The sequence below is a fragment of the Lissotriton vulgaris genome, chromosome 7 (genome assembly GCF_964263255.1).
Source record: "Lissotriton vulgaris chromosome 7, aLisVul1.2, whole genome shotgun sequence".
Taxonomy (NCBI): Eukaryota; Metazoa; Chordata; class Amphibia; order Caudata; family Salamandridae; genus Lissotriton; species Lissotriton vulgaris.
In genome coordinates, this window is record NC_141695.1 from 740,539,327 (window position 1) to 740,560,944 (window position 21,618).

The window sequence follows — 21,618 nt, forward strand, 5'->3', positions numbered from 1 at the left end:
TGAAACCTATGGTTTTATCAGTGAATTTAATAGGTTTTTTAAATGCTAATTCCTAACTATAACTGGTGTGAAACCTATGGTTTTTTCAGTGAATTTAATAGGTTTTTTAAATGCTAATTCCTAACTATAACTGGTGTGAAACCTATGGTTTTTTCAGTGAATTTAATAGGTTTTTTAAATGCTAATTCCTAACTATAATTGGTGTGAAACCTATGGTTTTTTCAGTGAATTTCATAGTTTTTTTTAATGCTAATTCCTAACTATAAGTCTCACTTTATAAGTAAGACTGTTAGCGCTCTAGTTGTTCTTTAGAACACTCTGGTACATTCTGCCATTGGGCTACAGTTGGGCTACATCTAGCTGATATTTGGGCTACATTTGCTTTTTTTTGTCTCTGGTGGCCATCTTTGGGCTACATTGGGCTACATTGGGCTACATTTGGGCTCTAACATATATATAGCCCAATGTAGCACAATATATATTTTTTTCAAAGTTAATTTTCGTAAAAACCACTTGAGAATAGCAAAGGCAAATTGGGCTACCAGTCCCTACTATTTTTCCCAATTTTAATTTTTTTTTTTGCTATGGAGCGCTCCCGGTGCGCGCCCCGGGGTGCGCCCCAAGAGCGTTCTTTCATAAAGCGCCCCGGGGCGCGCTCCGGGGAGCGTCCCGTAAGCGCCAATATCGCGAATGAAAACATGATCGTGGCGTATCGCGTAGCCGCGTCCGCGTGATACGCACGGCGTAAGCGCACCCGGAAGCACTCGAGCGAATACGATCGCGCAACGTAAACATCCGACGCGCTTACCCGATGCGACCCGGGGCACGCCCCGGGGTGCGTAGCGTAAGCGCGTCGGGTCATGTGACCTGAAAATAACACTTTTTATTGGTTCATAACAGTTTTGGTTTCATAATGATGAAGCCCCTGGTCAGGTCTATTTTCATTTTTCCGTGACAGCCTGTGATCAAGGAGCGCAAGAAACGCATAAGGCAACAGTTAATCTACCCGAGGGAGGTTTGAGCCACTGCATAATAGAAGTTTGGAAGTTGTGTGATCTCCGAAGCGCTGGTCCTTTGTGAGAAAATTAATTGACGGCAGTCCGTGTCGCGGAGAGGCACCACCTGAAATACAGGGCCATGAAAACAACGGAACTGTACCAAGTTTTCCTTTTGGAACTTTCAAACCGCATCCTTGCCGGCTCTTTCTGCCCTGGGGGCCCCCTGAGGGCCTCTGAAAATAATTAAGAGACACGAGAGAAGCACGGAGCCTACAAAGGTAATTTAATTGAAAAGAGGGAGCGCCCCAGCCTACTAAAGGAAGAAAAATTAACTTAAAATACCAGAATGCAACAGAATGGGTTTCTAACCAATGACGCAAATAAATTCACGTGTCAAATGGGCGTCTTCCTCATTTCCGTGCCTCCGTGACAGCCTGTGATCAAGGAGCGCAAGGGCTCCGAAACGCGTAAGGCAACAGCTAATCTACCCGAGGGAGGTTTGAGCCACTGCATAATAGAAAGTTTGGATGTTGTGTGATCTCCGAAGCGCTGGTCCTTTGTGAGAAAATATATGTATATATATATATATATATATATATATATATATATATATATATATATATATATATATATATATATATATATATATATATATATATATATATATATATATATATACATATATATATATATATACATATATATACATATATATATATATATATATATATATTATATATATATATATATTTTATATATATATATATATATATATATTTTATATATATATATGTATACATATATTTATTTTTTCACAAAAAAAACAAAGGTTATAGGGTATGTTATAATTACATTGATGTTTTACCCATCAAATCCATAGAAATTCAGCAGTTGTAGTTTTACTTATAGTTCTAATTATGTTGAGAAACTATAACTCGTGGCCTAAAGTTACTTAATGTAAACAAAGAACAATGTCTCAACCAGTGATCATTTAGAGGGCTAATACATGGAAAGTATTCAATCAAAAGGAGAGGAAAAAGGGAGACCACAACTACCACCACAGCTTCCAACTGATTAAATTAACCCGGTCCTGATGATGACCTGGAATCATACGGGTCGAAACGCCGTCGACCACTCAGCGTAACTAAGCATGGGCGGAAAATCCGTTACGCTCGCGGATTTTGCGGATTTTCGGTAAATTTGCAATCCGCGAGATTCGGAAATTTCTCGCAAAATCCGCAAATTCGCACGCAGCGGATTTTTTTTCTTTGCGGTGTAAGTTCGCAATTGCGAGCATGTAGGTGCGGCGGGCAGCAACAATCTCGCACTCGCGAAATTACAAAAATTGCAATTCCGCACAAGAAATCTACTAGCAAGCAGCATAGACCTTCTGAAAATGATTATTTTTATCAGAATAACTCCTCAGGTTGACATTTGCCTGCACTTTTTTAGATTTGAGGCCTTTTGATTTTCTTTGGATAACTTTTGGATTAGAAATCAACTTTCTCATATAAGCTTGGTGGGGCATTAAAGTTGCTGTAATGCTGCTCTGCAGAAAAACGAGTTTTGCAAAAGTGAAAGCAGGTTCAAAAGTTCAAACTCATCATTAGTAACCGTTCCCTGTAGTGCTTCCTGACAAGGGCCCCTCCAAAGTTCAGTTGCTAGTTGCAACAATTGTTCAGTTGCTAGTTGCAACAATTGTATGACCCTGCTCTGACCCTCACAGCATGCTCATAGAATAGCTACAAGTAGGCCACAAAGGTCCTGGAAAAAAAAATTGCACTGCAACAGAAAGCAAATTACAGATAAGGATGCAGGTGCCAGACTGGAATTTTAAAACAGTGACACATTAATAAATCAACCCCAAATTAATTCATGTCAGTTGAAGCTGGCAGGGGTGCTTGCATTTTCCCCCCATAATCTACAGTGATGATGAACCAGAGGGTGGCATAAGGCATTGATGTACCAGAGGGTGGCATGGGTAAAACAGAGGGTGGCAGGGGTGAAACAGAGGGTGCTGGGAACCTATGATGATGAACCAGACGTAGACAAGAGAACAAAAGGAGTGGTGGAGGGTCCTAGGGGAATTTGTTTATAGACCGAGAAAGTACCTTGTCCCCCAACTCAGCAGCAAAAAAAACACGAGAGGTACTCAAAGTCTGGAAATGAAAAAACGAAAAAACTACTGGAACCTAATTGTGTCCCGTATTCATGTTCAGACCACACCGTTGATCTAAACAAATGACAATGTCATGTCAGAGAGGTGAGACAGAGAAGATACAGAGTCTAGAGGGCTAGAAAAAGTACCCATCAGCCCACTCAAAAGTGGAATCTCGTCATCTGGGTTGTTGGAAAAAGGTGTCCTCTAGGCTCCTACTCAGAGAGAGTCTGAGGTTGCCTAATAATGGACCCTGGGATCAAGCATTCAACCAACAGAAGACAGTATGTGAGCGGAAGGGGCAAAGGTTGCAGTGCTCAGAAAAAAAGAAGAACAGAATAGGAAAATAATCCTCGTGATTAAAAATACCTACTTTGATGACATAAAAAACTTTATTGGGTCTGACCATCAAAGTGGTATTGTTAAAAGCAGTATGCTGATAGCATGCAAGGAATTGCTATCTATCATGTGTGTTAGTTGGTCGACATGTTTCAGCCTATAACGGCTTTCTTCAGGACCTATGATTTGCTACTGCAACACTTACTTATCGTGATATGAGACGTGATTTTTAACCATTCTCCAATAGATTCAGAGGAAGATGGTGTATCTTCTCCCTAATTGTAGGGAGAACAAACCTCACCTCACCTGGCAACAGCTCAGGTTGGAAGGAGGCCACGCAATCTCCGTCGTTGCCTCGGGCTCAGTTTGTGGCGGCAAACAAAATTGATCATGATTTGAAGTTGGAACAAGTTTTAAAGACATTACAGTCAGCTGGATTAATGGTGGAACTATCTAAGTGTAAATTCGGTCAAAGAAGTGTGTCATACTTGTGCCATAATATTAGTGATGAGGGGGTCAAACCTAAACCTGCACTGGTGGAAAATATTATAAAGTCATCTGCACCTACTACTAAAGAAGAAGTGAGAGCGTCTTTAGGTATGGCAGAGTATTGTTCAAAGTTTATAAATAATTTTGCATCAAAAGTATATAACATTCGTACTTTACTCATGAAAAATGCTAAGTTTGAGTGGATTAAAGCATGTGAAGATAAGTTCACACTGATCAAAGTAGACTTACAAAATGTAAATGCATTAGCTAGCTTCGACCCAATTTTGGAATATTTACTGACTACAGATGCGAGTGATAAGGGTCTGGGAGCTGTCTTGTCACAAAAGGGATATGGTGACAAAGATAGAATAATCTTGCTTGCTTCCAGAGCACTCTCTCCTATGGAGGAAAGGTATCCTATTATAGAAAGAGAAGCTTTGGCTTGTGCATGGGCCTTGGAACACTTTCGAGCCTCTGTGTGGGGTAAACCTGTTGTTATTCGTACTGACCATCGGCCTTTAATTCGTATTCTATCATGTGAAGGTATTTCAGGGGATTCCGCAAGACTGGCTAGGTTGTCCATGCGAATAAAAGACTACATTTATAAAATGGTTTACCTTCCTGGAAGAGATAATCTAGTTGCGGGCTGTTTATCCAGATTACCATCTCTACTTGAAAAATGTGTTGATGATCCTTGGGGTAACTTCAGTGTCGCGTTGGTACATGACTCAGGTGCGCCTGCCATCAGTAAAGATCAGTGGATGGAGGAGCAGAGGAAAGATACTGTTTTGAGGGATGTGGCTGAATACATTTACAAAGGGTGACCTAGGAAAAACAAGATCAAGGGGAGTTTGAATGCTTTTTGGGAAATTCGTATGGAATTATCTCTTGAGAGAGAGATATTGTTGAGAGGTGATAGGATTGTTTCCCCTGGTTCATTGAGGAAAAAGGTACTGCAATGATGCCATGAAGGGCATTTTGGGATTGTAAGGACTAAATTGATAGTAAAAGGTATGTTTTGGTGGCCAGGAGCAGATAAAGATATTGAGAACTTAGTAAGAGATTGTTCAGTTTGTAATTCTGCTGATAAGACGCTCAGAACTCTGAAGCCTGCAATGAGTTAAGGATTAATCCTTGATCTTTCATGGGATACCATTGCAGTTGATATTATTGGACCTTTTGGTGAATGAAAGTAATTTGGATTGGTAGCCATTGATTTTTTTACAAAATGGCCCATTGTCAAGTTTGTTGACAAAATAGATAAACAAGCTGTTCTTAAGTTTTTAGACAAAATCTTTATAATGGGGGCTTATCTGTTTGTATTTTAACAGACAATGGAATACAATTTATGACTAAAATGGCCAAAGATTATTTTGATAGGTGTGGTGTAAAGCATAAAACCACAGCATTGTATAATCCCAGTGGCAACGGCACTGTGGAAAGGTTTAACAGGGTGATTAAAGGCATCATACAAGCGTCTGTTAACAAAAACCTAGACTGGAAAGTACAGGTACAAAAGGATGTATGGTCTTATAGAATTACGTCTCAGACTAGTAAAGGATTAGCTCCATTTATTAAGATGAGAGGTAGGTCACCTAGGTGTAAGTTCAACCCGGGTTGGCTTTTGGATGGCAAGGTAGAACAATGGTTTCCTGTGGAGGTTAAGAAGGAATTAGATTCTGTTCATGCCAAAACTAAGGAGTTCTGTGACAAACACCATGGTACCAAAGATGTTCAAGTTAAGGTGGGCGACTGGGTTCGTGTAAAAAAAAAACCTTTCAAGGTACCCAAAGGAGAAAGTCGATTTGATCCTCCTAGGCAAGTTGTAGAAATATTGAGGAACTCAGTTAGACTCAGAGATGGGAGAGTATGGAATCTTAAAGATATTGCTATTAATCAAAAACAAAACAGTATTATGGATACTCAAGAACAGAATAGTCAAAGTGATTTTGGATGGATTGAAGATCACTTTGAAAATAGCTACTTACAATCTCAACTAGCTAATGAGGTGTATGATGAACCTGCTTCTAGGCAGGGTGCAATGTTACATCAGGGTCTGTTTCCTCTCCCTGTGGGGGGGGGGGGGGTTGAGAATTGTAACACCAAAGTTGTTGATACCATTCCTTATAAAAGAACAAGAATTTTGCCAGGTTGGCTTAAAGAGTATGTTATGTGATTTTATCCCATGCAATCATTTTGGGATTCTTTTATGGAATTACTGATTCCTAAATTACTTAACTGTTATTATTATTGTTATTTTTGTTATTTTTTATGATGGGGGATGTGTTATATTGTATTATTATATTGATTATGTTTGATTATGTATTTATAACCATGTACCTTTAAGTGCTCGTGATGTAGAGTTATGGAATGCAGGGTCATGTACTGTTCTAGATCCTGTGTTCAGTTATCTCTGTGCCTGAAGACTGTAAGCTGCTTTCCCTGGCACTCACCTGTTATATGTAATTTACTTACTTATATTTATACCAATAAAGGTATTAACTATTTCCTAAATCCTTTACTACAGCCTGGCCAATGATTAGAGGGGGAAGGGCATGTGGACCCTCTCCCTGGGTCAATTTTGGCACGAGAACCCCATCCCCTGGGACCTTGCCAACAAATGGTGAGTGCCTTGGTGCCCACCCAGTGCAACCAACTTGTGCTTATTGGAGGCTGCTGGGGGATCTCCAAGGCCGAAGGGTTGAGTGCGCTACTTTGGGGACCTTTTCAAGGAACCTCCCATTTTTGCCTATACCCGTCCTATGAACATCAAAGAGATCTTGTCAAAAACCACCACCGCATCGGTGAAACATACAGGCACACGCCCCTGTCACCATTGCAACAACTGCAATAATATTATCAGAGGCAACAATATCAATCACCCTATGAGAGGTTTCAACATTAAGATAAATGTAGACGCTACATGCGATTCCACAAATCTCATTTATCTTCTCAAATGTCCTTGCGGAAAAATCTATGTTGGCAAAACTAGCAGGAAAATAAAATTCGTTTGAATGAACACAAGTCAAACATACGTACCAAAAACATCAAATCCAGTGTGGCCACCCACTTTAATGAAGCCAATCACAACGTGGCTCAATTGAAGTACTTGGTTCTTGAAATTGTCCCAAAGACCGAAGGAAGAGACAATAACAAGACCCTCCTACAAAGGGAGACAGCATGGATTTACAGACTTCAATCACAGAAGCCTTTTGGTCTTAACGACCGGACTGAACTAAGTTGTTATCTATAGTACCCTTTTGGGTACATTTTTTATACATTGTATCTCAGTTTTGTTGGTTATTTTCATCTTTTGCCACTTTCATCCTATGATTCCATTGTGTCATACATATGTTTCCCATTTCAAGATGGCCGCACTGTTCTGCCCCTATCCCCGTTGTCCCTCACCGGTTTCCATCATCCTTCCACCTCTTCCTGGAACTCCGCGTTCACTTCGCGAAGTCCCCGGAATCTGAACCCAGACCCTGTCGACATGCTTCACGCGCATTCCAAGTAAGTCCTGTTGTGAAACCCCGGCCACCCGCCCTGGTATTTCCCCTCCGACTCCCTAACACTGAACGGGCTTTCCGTTACTCTTTTTGCAGTGCCACGCAAACATTGACTCGAAGACTATTACGTAAGTCTCGACTTGCACAAGCAGTTGCTTTATTTTGCCTAAATACCCCATCACTTTCCGCCTCCGTATGCACTGACGGCATGCCGTTTTCTGGATCCACCACCAACTATCACCCTTTCTTTCACCAACTTCTTTTTCACGATTGTCTTCATTAATTTCCATCCATGATCGCCTGGATATATGATGTTACAACGCGGACTGTAACAACGCATACCGTTACAACGCATCTTTTACAACGCGGATACTGTTACAACTCATGTATTTACAACGCATTTTTTTACAACTCAGGTACCTTTACAACGCATACCATTACAACGTAAGTATTGGTAAGTATATATTAAAATTAATATTATAATCGTAAATTAATTTTCTAAAATATTATTTAATGTAATTTAATTTAAATTAATTTCAATTAAATAATTTAATTTAAAATTAATTTTACTTTATTTTTACCCTGTACCCCTGTACCCCAAAAACTCAAAACTGACCCTCAACCCCAAAAATAAATTAAAGTAATTTAATTCAATGTAATTCCAATTAATTAATTTAATGAAATATTTTAATAAATTAAAATTAATTTTACTTTATTTTTACCCTGTACCCCTGTACCCCAAAAACTCAAAAGTGACCCTCAACCCCAAAAATAATTTAATGTAATTTAATTTAATTTAATTTCAATTAATTAATTTAATTTAAAATTAATTTTAAATTATTTTTACCCTGTACCCCTGTACCCCAAAAACTAAAAACTGACCCTGAACCCTAAAAATACCCCTTTACCCAAAAACTAAAAACTGACCCTGAACCCTAAAAATACCCCTTTACCCAAAAACTAAAAACTGACCCTGAACCCTAAAAATACCCCTTTACCCAAAAACTAAAAACTGACCCTGAACCCTAAAAATACCCCTTTACCCAAAAACTGAAAACTGACCCTGAACCCTAAAAATACCCCTTTACCCAAAAACTAAAAACTGACCCTGAACCCTAAAAATACCCCTTTACCCAAAAACTAAAAACTGACCCTGAACCCTAAAAATACCCCTTTACCCAAAAACTGAAAACTGACCCTGAACCCTAAAAATACCCCTTTACCCAAAAACTAAAAACTGACCCTGAACCCTAAAAATACCCCTTTACCCAAAAACTGAAAACTGACCCTGAACCCTAAAAATACCCCTTTACCCAAAAACTGAAAACTGACCCTGAACCCTAAAAATACCCCTTTAACCAAAAACTAAAAACTGACCCTGAACCCTAAAAATACCCCTTTACCCAAAAACTGAAAACTGACCCTGAACCCTAAAAATACCCCTTTACCCAAAAACTAAAAACTGACCCTGAACCCTAAAAATACCCCTTTACCCTAAAACCCAAAACTGACCCTAAACCCTAAAAATACCCCTTTACCCCAAACACATAACATTTAAAATATAATTATATACTTACCAATACTTACGTTGTAATGGTATGCGTTGTAAAGGTACCTGCGTTGTAAAAAAATGCGTTGTAAAAACATGAGTTGTAACAGTATCCGCGTTGTAATAGATGCGTTGTAACAGTATCGCGTTGTAAAAAATGCGTTGTAACAGGTGCATACCGATCGCCTTTATTAATTTCCATCCATGACTGTATATACAACACATGGACACTGTCTGTGACACTATTGATGGTTAATTGTTTATGTGGACGCATGCGGTTGATTTACCCACGCACCAATGTTAACCTTATAGGATGATTCAATTGTATTTTTGGCACAATCCTTGATTTGAGTTACATTTTGTTCTTTGTTGCAGCGCTCCTTGAGAAAGGACTCTTCGAGTCCGACATGCATTGGAGCATTTCTAATCCACTTTAATTATGTCGACAAAATTCATTGTTTGATGATTTACATGAAGAAAGTATAAAACTTCAAAATGAAAACTTCAAAATAAATACAGCAACATGATACTTTGAAACTCTTTATTGAACTTTTGTGGAATCAGTTGTGTTTTCTCACAAAGAACCATACAAGTGTGCCTGACAGCAGGGATGCCCCTACATCTCAGTAGCACACTCAACCCTTCAGCCATTTGGACGCATTAGGACAGTTGCGTCACCTGCAGGAGCACCTTCACTCCCTCCAAACAACACCAAATTGAACTTAACTATTGTTTAAACAAACGCAGTGCGCCGTGCCCACTCCTCTGTTCGGATCTCCAAGGCCCCCATGAACCCGACCGGCTCCCCGCATCCAGCAGGAGATGGCCTTGATCTTGCCCACAGGGACGAGCTAAATAATTTTCCCTTCCCAAAACAGATCTGAAACCCTCTCCCAGTGGGTGTGAGCATTGTTCAGGCTCTTGCCCACTGGGAGCAGACTTAGTGCTTGCTCTTGCTTGGCGGAACATTGAAATTATTCCTAACAAGCGAGGACAAACACAAGTTTCCCTGCCCGTGGCAGTGCAGGCTTGGAAACTGCTATGTCATGGAGTGGGCACCCTGGAACATAGGTGGAGCTGACCCTTGCAGATAGGGACCAGGGCTGTTAAGGGCTATGGAAGGGGTTCTGTGCAGCCCCTCTTCCAATTATTAATCTAACCAGGCCCTGAGAGATGGGGTACCTGGGGCTGAATTCGGCCCAGGGTGGGGTGCTGCGTGCTCCCCTCTGAATCTACGGCCAGGCCCTGGGGAATCGGGATTTCCAGAGCCGAAATTGTCCCAGGAAGAGGGGGCAGACATGCATCCCTCCCCCAAATCTATTTATCCCCCTGATCCCTGGGACATGCCGCACCTGGGGAGTAACTCGAGAGTTTAAGCTATTGGTATTGTAAATGACAAAGCCTTTTATTTATGTTTTAAAAACCAACACGTAAAGAAAAGGCATTGCCATTTACAAGGCCAATAGCTCAAACTCTCACAACTGCGAGACCTATTGCATTGCAAATGCATGTTTTTTTTAATCTATTTAGTGATGGTGATGCCCGGTGCGGCAATGTTTGTTGGCTCCCACAATGACCACCTCCACCATGGATTCCCTCACCAACACCCTTTAATCGTGCCACTCAAGCCTCCATAACCACACTCTCTCTGACACATTTAATTAGTTATATAGCGCCACCCATACCAGTGTAGGGTGTCTGAACACTTTGCATCACACATACATTACACAGAGACAATCAATCATATGTTTGTAAATGAGTGTATAGGAAATGTTGCATAAGCCCGCGGACTACAAGGTGTGGGAGAGACCTCATCCATACTGCTAAGCAGTATAGTTTAAGAGTAGTTGGTCTAGAGAAGTACAAACTAAGAATTTAAAAAGGAACACCATAGTGGGGGGTTCTGTTTAATAATAAGAATCGAGTTGTACCCTAATTAACCTTTTTTGCAACATTAATCTATGTTCTAATCTATTATTTGCAGTGTATGAAGTTCTGTTATCAAAGTTATTAGCTCACTGTTCTATATTTGGATTTTAACTTTTAAATTGTAAGTAACAAAAGGATGTCTCTTTTAAAAGTAGTGACCAGCTATTTACATTATATGCTGTTTGTGTTGTACATGGCACATTTTGTCTGCAGTAGACATATTAACCCTCTGCGCTACCTTACAGTGAGCCCAAACCTCAACTAGACAAATCTCCGATCTCTTTCCAGGAAGAACATTTATTACAGGAGTTATTTTGATAGTTTTATTGTTGCCTGGAAATTGCTGGAGGAAAGGAACGCAGCAGCAGGTGCATTAAAACCATTATAAACTTGCAAATATGACGCCCTCTTGGCCCCCACCAAAGTCAGTACCCGGTGCGGTGGCACCAGTCGCACTGCCCTAGAGCTGGCCCTGTTAGTCTCCATCACCGTGTTGCCTCACCTATTCCCAACTCATTGTTGTTCACTTCCAGTTGCTCCATGCTATCACTTGCCCACTCCACAGCACTGTGTTGCTATTTATTGTGTCACTGTCTATTCCCTGCCATTCCACCATCTGTTGGAGCCTGAACACGACAAAGCAGGCTGTCTGCCACTTTAGAGTATTGGGTTTGCCAATGCTTGCATAACCACCATCCAGGCATTGGGAAAGGCAATGTTGGTGGGCTGCGGCCACCTTGAAATCATCATGTATTTATTATTCAACTGTTCCCTGAAGGCCATCACATCACGCTGCATCTAGACGCCAAGTTTAGATACAATGTGAGGCCATTTTGGAATTCAAACCTCGACTAGAGGGAGGCTGATGAGAAACCGGAAACCCACATTCCATGACTTTGGGGCCCTCTTATCTGGTTTTTAGCTTCAAAAGTCACATGTTGTTCCTAGTGCGCCCAGTGAAAGTTGAGAGGAACCATTGTGAGGCACTTTATCTGCATATAAACCTTACATGATTGGGGCTATCAGCTTGGCCACAGAGATCATACTAGCACATGCGCGGCTGCGCTCTATCCATGTGCCTACGGATCGATTTCACTGCTGCATCTTTGAAGAATTTCACAAAAACATCTTCAGCTTAAACCGTTCAAATGTTTCCAGAAATGCCCGGCCGCTAAAGTGAAAGCGACAGCACTGCAAACGCAACCGCTAAAGTGAAAGCCACAGCGCTGCAAATAAAAAAATGTGGTCAAGCATGCTTGCGGCACTTCAACCATCTAAATCAAAAAACAGCATAAAATGACATTCATTGACATCCCAAGATGTGATATTTCAGGCAACAACAGGTGTAATTTTTACGACCTCAGTATAGAAATATCCAATTTCAGGAAATGATCGGTGATGGTACTTTTTCCTGCAAGTAGGAATTTTACAAATGTGCTTCTTAATCCACAGTGCAGCTAGACATTCATTACAGACACGCACACATGTTGGCGGCACCCTCGCTTTAGCTTAACATGGTTAAAGGTAATGCGTGGCTGCCGCGATTGCTGCAAAAGTAAAGAAATTGAAAAAATATATATTTCTTTATTTTTTCAAAAATCGCAGCACCTACGCTTTACCTTTAACCATGTTAAACTAAAGCGTGCATGCCATGATTGCTGCAAAAGTAAAGAAAAACCAACATTTGCAATGCGGCTGGCTGCCCGGTGCACAGGGACACTACGGGGACGACATCACTCAGCAGCTCCTGAGGTGTGACGTTGCTGCTCCTGACGTACCTCTGGTGTCTGTGCACGAGACAAACATAATACACTTTCTAAGCCTGCACGGTGTCCTTATTTCGGCTCCAGTAACCTTGATGTCACAAGTGTAGTGACGTAAAGTAGCGAGACTGGCATCGCGAGCCCCTCGGCTGGTGGCAAAATAGCAAGTCTGCGCAAGTGCCAAAAAAAGTGCTTCAGAGACAGTATAACACTGCCTGTATAACGCTGCATATAAAAGATCCAGTCCGGGTGGGCGGGGTCAACAGGAGACAGGGTGGTAACAAGGAGAGACTAAAAAGCTTCATTCACAATTGAAAGCCAGCATTTTGCATTAAAGATGCGCCAACCAATGGAAAGACGGGGTGGAGCCGAGACTCCACTTCTGAAATCAGTTTGATTACAAGAAGCCTCGCAGAGCGAGCAGCTCATGCACGCTGCAACGCAGGTCTGCGAGACCTAAAAAGCACTCTAGGCCATATTTGTTTGCACTGTGTCGTTCATGCTGTTTTGGCCTCCAAGCTAATCAGTGACCACTGCTTCAGTGGTAACATAGATTTCCGCTCCTTGTATGCAGCAGCAGAACAAATCCAAAGCCTGCTCAGTATAGGTCACTCAAGTACTGCACAGAGAGACCAGGGGTATCTCTTCACACAGTGGGTCACCCTGGCTCACTCTTGGGTTGTTTGCTTTCTCTGTGTGCTCCTCATGAATGGAATTCTTGGCTTCTGCTCCTGGGTAGTCTCGTCTCATGGTGGGTTAGTCACACTTTTCTCTTCTCTCCGCAAGCAGACAGGCATGTGGGCACTTTTAGCAGACGCTCAGTATATCCAACAGAAAGGGTTGATGTCAGGTGATGTCTTTTCATCTCTGAAAGACATCCTGTCAGACAAGCACACGCCCTAGTTGTGTTACAGCTCTTCAGGTACTCTGTGGAGTACCCCCTTCATTGACCAAGTAGAGCATGAGGCTGGAAAAGAGTAGGGTGGTTTGTACCTCACTTTTCTTCATTTTAACCAGGCATCTTCCTCATCTTGAAGAACAAGGACTTCAGCGCCACCCCTCATCACTACCATCTACCAAGTGTCTCTCCTTAGGAAGAATGAATTAACAGCCATGGGCAAAGTTGTCCTCATCCTCCATCATGTGCCATGTTAAACCAAGAACATCCAAAAATGCCTACCCATGGCTCCCATACTCAGAATCACACAGTACATAGATTCCTGCTATCATGCATATGACAAACACTCACTGCACACCATACTTGCACTGGACATACAAACAGGATGTCAGCGCATGGTTCTGGGTTTCAGATCACAGTGGAACTGTACACTAGAAGTAGACTCCTCTCTCACACACACAGGTAAGACATCAGGCCATGCTATCTATTAGAAACGTCTCCACCAAATTTCAAAACCGTGATTCAATGAGAACCTAAACTCGGATCGACGCAAGTTAAGACTAGCTAAGCGAACATGGAAATCAGGACCCTCTGCTGATCACCTATACCAACCTAGAGCGCTGAGAAATACTTACAACAGAAAAATCTTAAAAGCTAAAGCAGACTTCTTCAAAACACAGCTAAACCAAGCCATTAACCGTCCCAAAAAACTATTCGAAATCGTAAAACAACAATCGCACAACTCTCCAAACGTAGTGGAGCTAAACAACCCGGCTACCCTTAATTGCGACAAGCTTGCCAAATTCTTCCTACAAAAGACTAGAACCATTGAAAATGACATTCAATCCAAGAAAGATCTCCAACAAACTACTGATCATGAGTCTTTGCCTTACACACAGATCAAGGACCTTTTTAGCTTTCCGATCGTAGTGCCAAAAAAGAATGCCAACTGGCACTCCTTGTTACCCATCCCAGGAATACGAAATCTATTGCACCCTGCTAGCGATCAACCCTGCCAATCATTTCTCTGATCCCCTACCCCCATCTGTATTCAAAATGATAAAGACCTCTATTCTACCTCTATGGGCAAAAATTGCTAACGCCTCTCTGAGGCAAGGCTCCATACCGGATGCCTTAAAATAGGGCAGGTCACACCTATACTATAGAAAGCCAATTCCCTCTCCACAGACCTCAACAACTAATGCCCTATATCCAACATCCCCTCTCTGGCGAAATTATTGGAAACATTTATACAAATTCAACTCTGCAACCACATCGAGAACTTCAACCTGCTAGATAAACACCAATCCGGCTTCTATTAAGGTCACAGTACCGAATCAGCACTCACCCACATAATGGATGACATTTTTAAAATGTTAGATCATAATAAATCATGCCTAATAATACTTTGACACGGTTAAACACGACAATCTACTGTACCTATGTGAACAAAGGATGGGCCAAACCGGTCCAGTGTTACAATGGGTCACCTCCTTCCTAAGCAACAGAACCCAAAGTATCAAGATCAAGCAATCATTATCTCAACCATCCATGGTCACCCAAGGAGTTCACAGGGATCAGCACTATCACCAATCCTTTTTAATCTACTCATGCAACCCCTTGCCAATGTGCTGAATTTTTCAAACATTCTATATCACCTATACGCAGCGACACACAACTATATATGAAAATCTATTCACCAGATGACTTCATCTCCCTCAACGCCATTCTTCACAATACCCAAAGTTGGCTCAATGGCAACTACATCATGCTCATCACCAAGAAAACTAAATTCCTCCTCATCTCTCCTCCCAATCACACACCCAAGATAGACTTATGACTGAAGCATCTAACTTCCTTTGATTGCGCCCCACACATCATTGACTCTGCAAAATCCCTGGGAGTCATCCTGGACAAAGATTTAAACATGCAGGCGCAAATCTACAATGTCACCAAGGGAACCAATTATCAGTTAAGTATCTAAGAAAACTTAAACCCTTCCTCCCACAGACTGATCTAAAAATGGCGGTACAAGCACTAGTACTACCAAGACTCGACTATGGAAGCACCACTTTATGCGGTCTTCCAAAATATAAACTAGCACCGCTCAGGGCGTCGCTTAACGCTGCAGCCAGGCTGGTCACCGGAATAAAAAGAAATAGCCACATCACCACGACCTTAAAGACTTTGAACTGGCTACCCTACAAGGTGAAAATACAACTAAAGATTGCCTGCATGACACATAAAGCTCTACATAGCAACACCCCAAGCTATTTAGCACAAAAGCTGGAGGGGTCGGGAGGATGGAGACATTCGCGGAGCTCGAGCTCACTACTACTAAAACCTCAATCCTTCCACAAAAAGAGAACTGGGTGCAGAGCTTTCTCAGGTATCGCACTGATGATTTGGAACACCCTTCCCCCAGATGTACGCAGAATCTCCTCCTTTGCCACCTTCGAAACAGAAGCGAAAATTTTTCTAATGAACAAATTAACATCCTAAAATGTTAACTCTTGGACTTCTTGCCACCGATTGTATCCAAACACCAATGTCTACCACTTTTGTACTGTACGCGGTTTCTGATTGTATGTAAAAAGTGTGTGATACCAGTGTACTGTAAAGCGCTCTGATACCCCCGTGGGTCATGTTCGCGCTATATAAAATATTATAAATACATAAATAAATAAAATAAAGGTATGCTGCCAGCAACGCTTTATGTTAAACCACTCAAGGTATGTACAGTAGTCCAATGCCTACTAGGAGGCTGTTCTAGGTGTGCCCTTCAGTTCACAGATATAGGTTCAGATCCTCACATTGTCAGAGAAAGGACTAGATATCTGAGCACACAGTAGGATAAGCACAACACTAGGGTCAATTTCACTTGCATTTGACCACTTAGATCAGGGATTTATGCTGTCTTACTGTACAGGAGACATTCCCATCCCAAAACTACCACATACACACTGACAAAAACACCTATTGACTTCAACAAACATGCCACAATATTCTCATATGCCGACACCGTACAACAACATGTAGCTAAATAAATACTCCATATACTCAGAGACCACAAAAGTTGAAACATCTCATAGATACCCCTTAATAACAACTATATGGAACTTTGACAAACATTTATTTAATTTTTTAGTGAAGTTTATTTAAAGGGTCATGTGTTGCCTTATAGTCATGAGAGGACAGGAGATTCGGAGTACTATAGTTAGAAGCTAGAGGAGTTAAGAGTCCAACCAAATGTGAGGTATTTATCTCTATATAGTAATTGCCATTCACTTCTCTTTTAGTTGCCTGTGTTAAGCAGAACTTTTTCTGTAGCCAAATGTTTTCTGAAGTGAAAGTGGCAACAGTCTGCTCTCAAAATGAGCAAGATTAAAGCATTGCAGAGCATTCAAATTGAGGTGATGCAATAGAAGAACATTGCAATACTCTGTTTCTGATAAATTCATACCTGCTTCAAATGGGGGTAAGGCAGTCTTCTGCACTGTGTCAGTCAATAAAAAACAAATTGAAAAGCCTAGGTAGCAGGAAAGGATAAATTGTGCCTAATGAAGAAGTAAGATCAAGTAGAATACAAGCACCTGCTTCCACTCTTTTCAGAATACCTAAATCCGATAGTACTTCTAATTCTTTTTACTTATCTTGTCTGAAACCAGTTCATGATATTTTTTATTCTCCACTTAATACTGTAACATTTTTGTCACAGAGCATTGCCGGACTTGTGATATAAAGGATAACTGAATTATTGTTTGAGCATTTCCTACCTCAGCAGGGTAAAAAATTATTTTAACATATGTCTAACCTCTCATTTTAGTTTCTCTATCACAATTCCCGTTGTTAAGAAACCCAACGCTATCTCTGCACCGGACAGCACTTCAGCCATACCCACCAGCTATAAGATTACCAGGCAAGATCGTCAGCACAAGCCCAGAGGTTGAGTTGCCATCATATTCAAAGATACACAGCTGCGCTATATATATGGACCCCCTCAGCCGCTACGTAGAACTCCTCACATTTAAGATACGCATCACAGCTAAATACTCCTTGGGCAGAGGCCTCATATTCAGATCACCAGTACCCCACTTTAATTTCACCAGTAGCGTCACAGACTTTGTTGCACCACTAATCATAAACGCCACCATCTATATCCTTCTTGGTGACCTTAACATTCATCTAGAAGACCCCACTGACCCAAACTCTATGACCCTTGTTAACGAATGCACCCACACTGATGAAAACCTATTGGACCTATTTTTCTCCTCAATCCGCTACATCACATTTATCAAGCCAACTGCAAAGACTTGGACAGATCACACACTAATCAGTTGCAGCATAACCATCCCACACAACCACAGACCTACCATCACTGGCACCGCCTTCCACAGCTCGGAAAGCATCACAGAAAAGGGGTGAGATTCCACCCTCTCCACGCTCCAGCCTGAGCAACCGAGCAACTTGCTGAAAGACATCACGCACATCAAAACCTGGATAACTGCATGCTTCAACAGCCTGGTTCCCCACAAGCACAACCCAATGGCAAGAGCCTGACCACAGACCAGTTTGTATACAGAGGAACTCAGGCTAACAAAACGCCACTGCAAGAAACTGGAGTACAAATGGAAAACAAGTGAAGACACGACAGGTAAAGACATGTTCAAATCAGTCCTAAACACTACCATGAGCAGATAGGGAACACCAAGTGCATAACTTTTGCAGATTGAATCAAAGCCACCACTACCAACAGCAAGGAAATATTCACCATCATTAAAGATTTCAACATGCCTCCAGTAATGTCACCCCCTCACAAGACCTTTGCAACAATCTCTTGGAATTCTTCCCTCAACTGGACTCCATCGCTGTTGCAACTCAATTTTCACTGCGGTTAAAGAACAAAGGCTGATCTTGTGTCTCATCATAATAACAGTGGAAATCAATGCTACCATGAAGACCTTCCACAAGGGGGCCCCACTTGACCCTAGCCCCCAACATGCCTTCACAAAAGGACTCCCATTGATCTACAGAGCACTAAACCCATCTTCAATGCCTCCATCAGCTATGCAGCAAATAACTAATCACAAACATAATGGCTTGTGGGAGTCGTGCACTGTTCACTTGGTGTATTAACACCTATTCACTATAATTATAGTCATCACAATGTTCAATTTTCACACTGTTGTATTTTCTTTATATGATGAAAATACAACAGTGTGAAAATTGAACATTGTGATGACTATAATTATAGTGAATAGGTGTTAATACACCAAGTGAACAGTGTGCGACTCCCACAAGCCATTGTGTTTGTGATTAGTTATTTGCTTCATAGTACACAAGGGGTGACATCCCTTGCCAGTCGCAGCACCATTTGAAACGTTGAAATTAGGTTTCTATGTAGAGATAACACAGGTGCACCCCACATCTACAATAGTGTTCCATCAGCTCTGCCACATTCACAGACACCTGGAAGTAAGTCACTGTTATGCCCTTACTCAAGAAACTATCTGCTGACATAGTCACACTTTCCAACTATGGACCCATCTCCCTTCTACCATAATTGGCAAAGGACCATGAGAAACTAGCCAGTCAATGCCTCACTGACTACCTCAGCACCCACTAGCTCCGCTATGCCATCTAATCCAGAATCTGATACAACCACAGTATAGAAACAGCACTGCTAAAGATGACATGGTAGTCCATATTCTTCTGAAGACCTCTGCAGCATGTGACATTGTCTCATACCTCACCCTCATTAGGCGCCTTCTTGAGATTGGAATCCAAGGACCCACTCTCTGCTGGAGCTGCTCCTTCTTCATGGATAGAGTACAAGCCTGCAAACTTATGTGCGAGTCTGCATGGTTCACCACTCTGCCCTACCATCTTCAACGCATACACAATCCCTCAGGCTAACATCATCTGTGCAATGTCATGCAGCTCATACTCTTCATCTAGGACAAGACCAAGTACAAGAAATGATTTCACCGCCTCCATGACCAAAGTCGCCAACTGGATGAAAGCCAATGGTCTCAAGCTCAACTCTGACAAGACAGAAGTACTGATCTTCTCCAAGAACACATCACCATGGGACTCCAACTGGTCACCGGCCAAGCTCTGACCCACATCACACCTAGCACCCATGCCAAGACCCTTAGAATAATCATCGACAGCAAACTGGACATCACCAAACAAACCAATGCTGTGACTGCATCCTGCTTCACACCCTAAAGATGCTATTTATATGGCAGCTTTGTTTGTGGAACTACTGTAAATGATAATGTTGAAAACCTAAAAGAGCACAATCATCCTCCTCCTATGACTCAGGGCTCAATTCATAATACATTCCAAGACTTAAAGTATACATTCCAAGACTTAAAGTAGAAACATGCTCTAGTTCAATCATTAAATTGAACACGTTTTAAAGACTCTGACCCCTATTGAAAAAAGCTATTTTGGAGTATGTAAAATAGTACCTAAATTGTAAAATGCAATTCTGAACCTTTATGTCAGAGATTTCCACCTCCACCTATCCTGTTTTTCTTACACTGAAATCTTACCCATTGTGGCAGATATCTGTTATGCACACAAAAGTGTAGGAATTCGAAGTAAATATGGGAGGGGCAAGAAGTGTTTGGAAAATGGGGAATAATTACAACAAATATGTGGGGCTCAGGAAAATACCACTATTTTCTCTTAAATCTTGAAAAACTTCATATCCCTGTTCCCCTTTTTCGAATTTTTGTCATTTTGGTATCATTTTGTTTATTCATTTTTTCTGCTTTTTTATAAATTAAGTTGGTATTGTGTTTTCTATTTTTTTAACTGTGTTGGTACGTCTAAATGCTTAACACATTTTTGTTAAGCTTGTTTATTCTGTGCCAGAGCTCAGGTTTAAATTGTTGGAACCTTTGACTAGACCCAACAGAGTAGTGATTTTATGGCACCTTACATAACTTTACCCAATGAATTAATCAGGCCTGTACCCTTTAGCATTACCTCACCAATAACTTAGACCTATTATATTGAGCATAAGCCTTCTTACTGGGGTACCATGGAATATACATCCAGAAATGTGGCACTATGGACAAAACAATATGCAGCTCCTCCTAAGAGATCGTATCAAGGATTCTCACAGCAAACATCTTCTACCATCAGAATTTTGCCAGGGAAGTAATAAACACCAAACTCCTTGCCTTCAATAGTAATCTATGAAAATCTATGTAAAGCAATAGCTGTCGACAGAGTCCCCCCCTTCAAGGTCTATTAGCTTTAACATATGCTTTTCACAACAATTCAGTCAGGCCTATTGCTTTTTTCATAACTTTACATGATTGAGAGTTAGACCTCTGGCATCTGATGTTACTTAACAGAATGAACAAATTAGGCCTAAAGCCTTAAGCATAGGATTCTCGACATTAAAAACAATTGGAAAATTCAGCGGTGTCTCGGGCAGTCTGTGTGGATGCATCCTGGGCTCGGCCAAAGGTGACGATACAAAATGTTGTCAAGCTGTGGGTGATCCATAAAATGTGCCACCTTTGGAAAGTGTGATTGACCCGTAGCAGCTCATGTAATTGAATTTGACTAGCAACAACCGGAAATGTCCTCATTGCATGTGAAAATGAGGCAACATCCATCTTAAAATCACCGGCGGGAAACTTGGCAGGCATATTTGGTACTGAAGAAGAAGCCACACAAACCCTGCTCTCTCCACGGACCAAGTTTGCAGAACTTCCTGTGCCGACGCAGTGTATGAACTAATGAATGGATTTGTTCAGCTCAGAAACCGATGATGGTTCATAATTTGATGTTAAATATTAATACCTTTTTTATTGGTTTTCTGAAATATCTACCTAAATACAACAAGCCACTGCCACTGTCAGAATCGTGCTGCTGCTGGTATTAAATGAAGAAATACAAACAGAAATCTTAAATTGCATATATTACTTTTGACTCGTGAAGGGCAATCGAGGTATGTGCTAC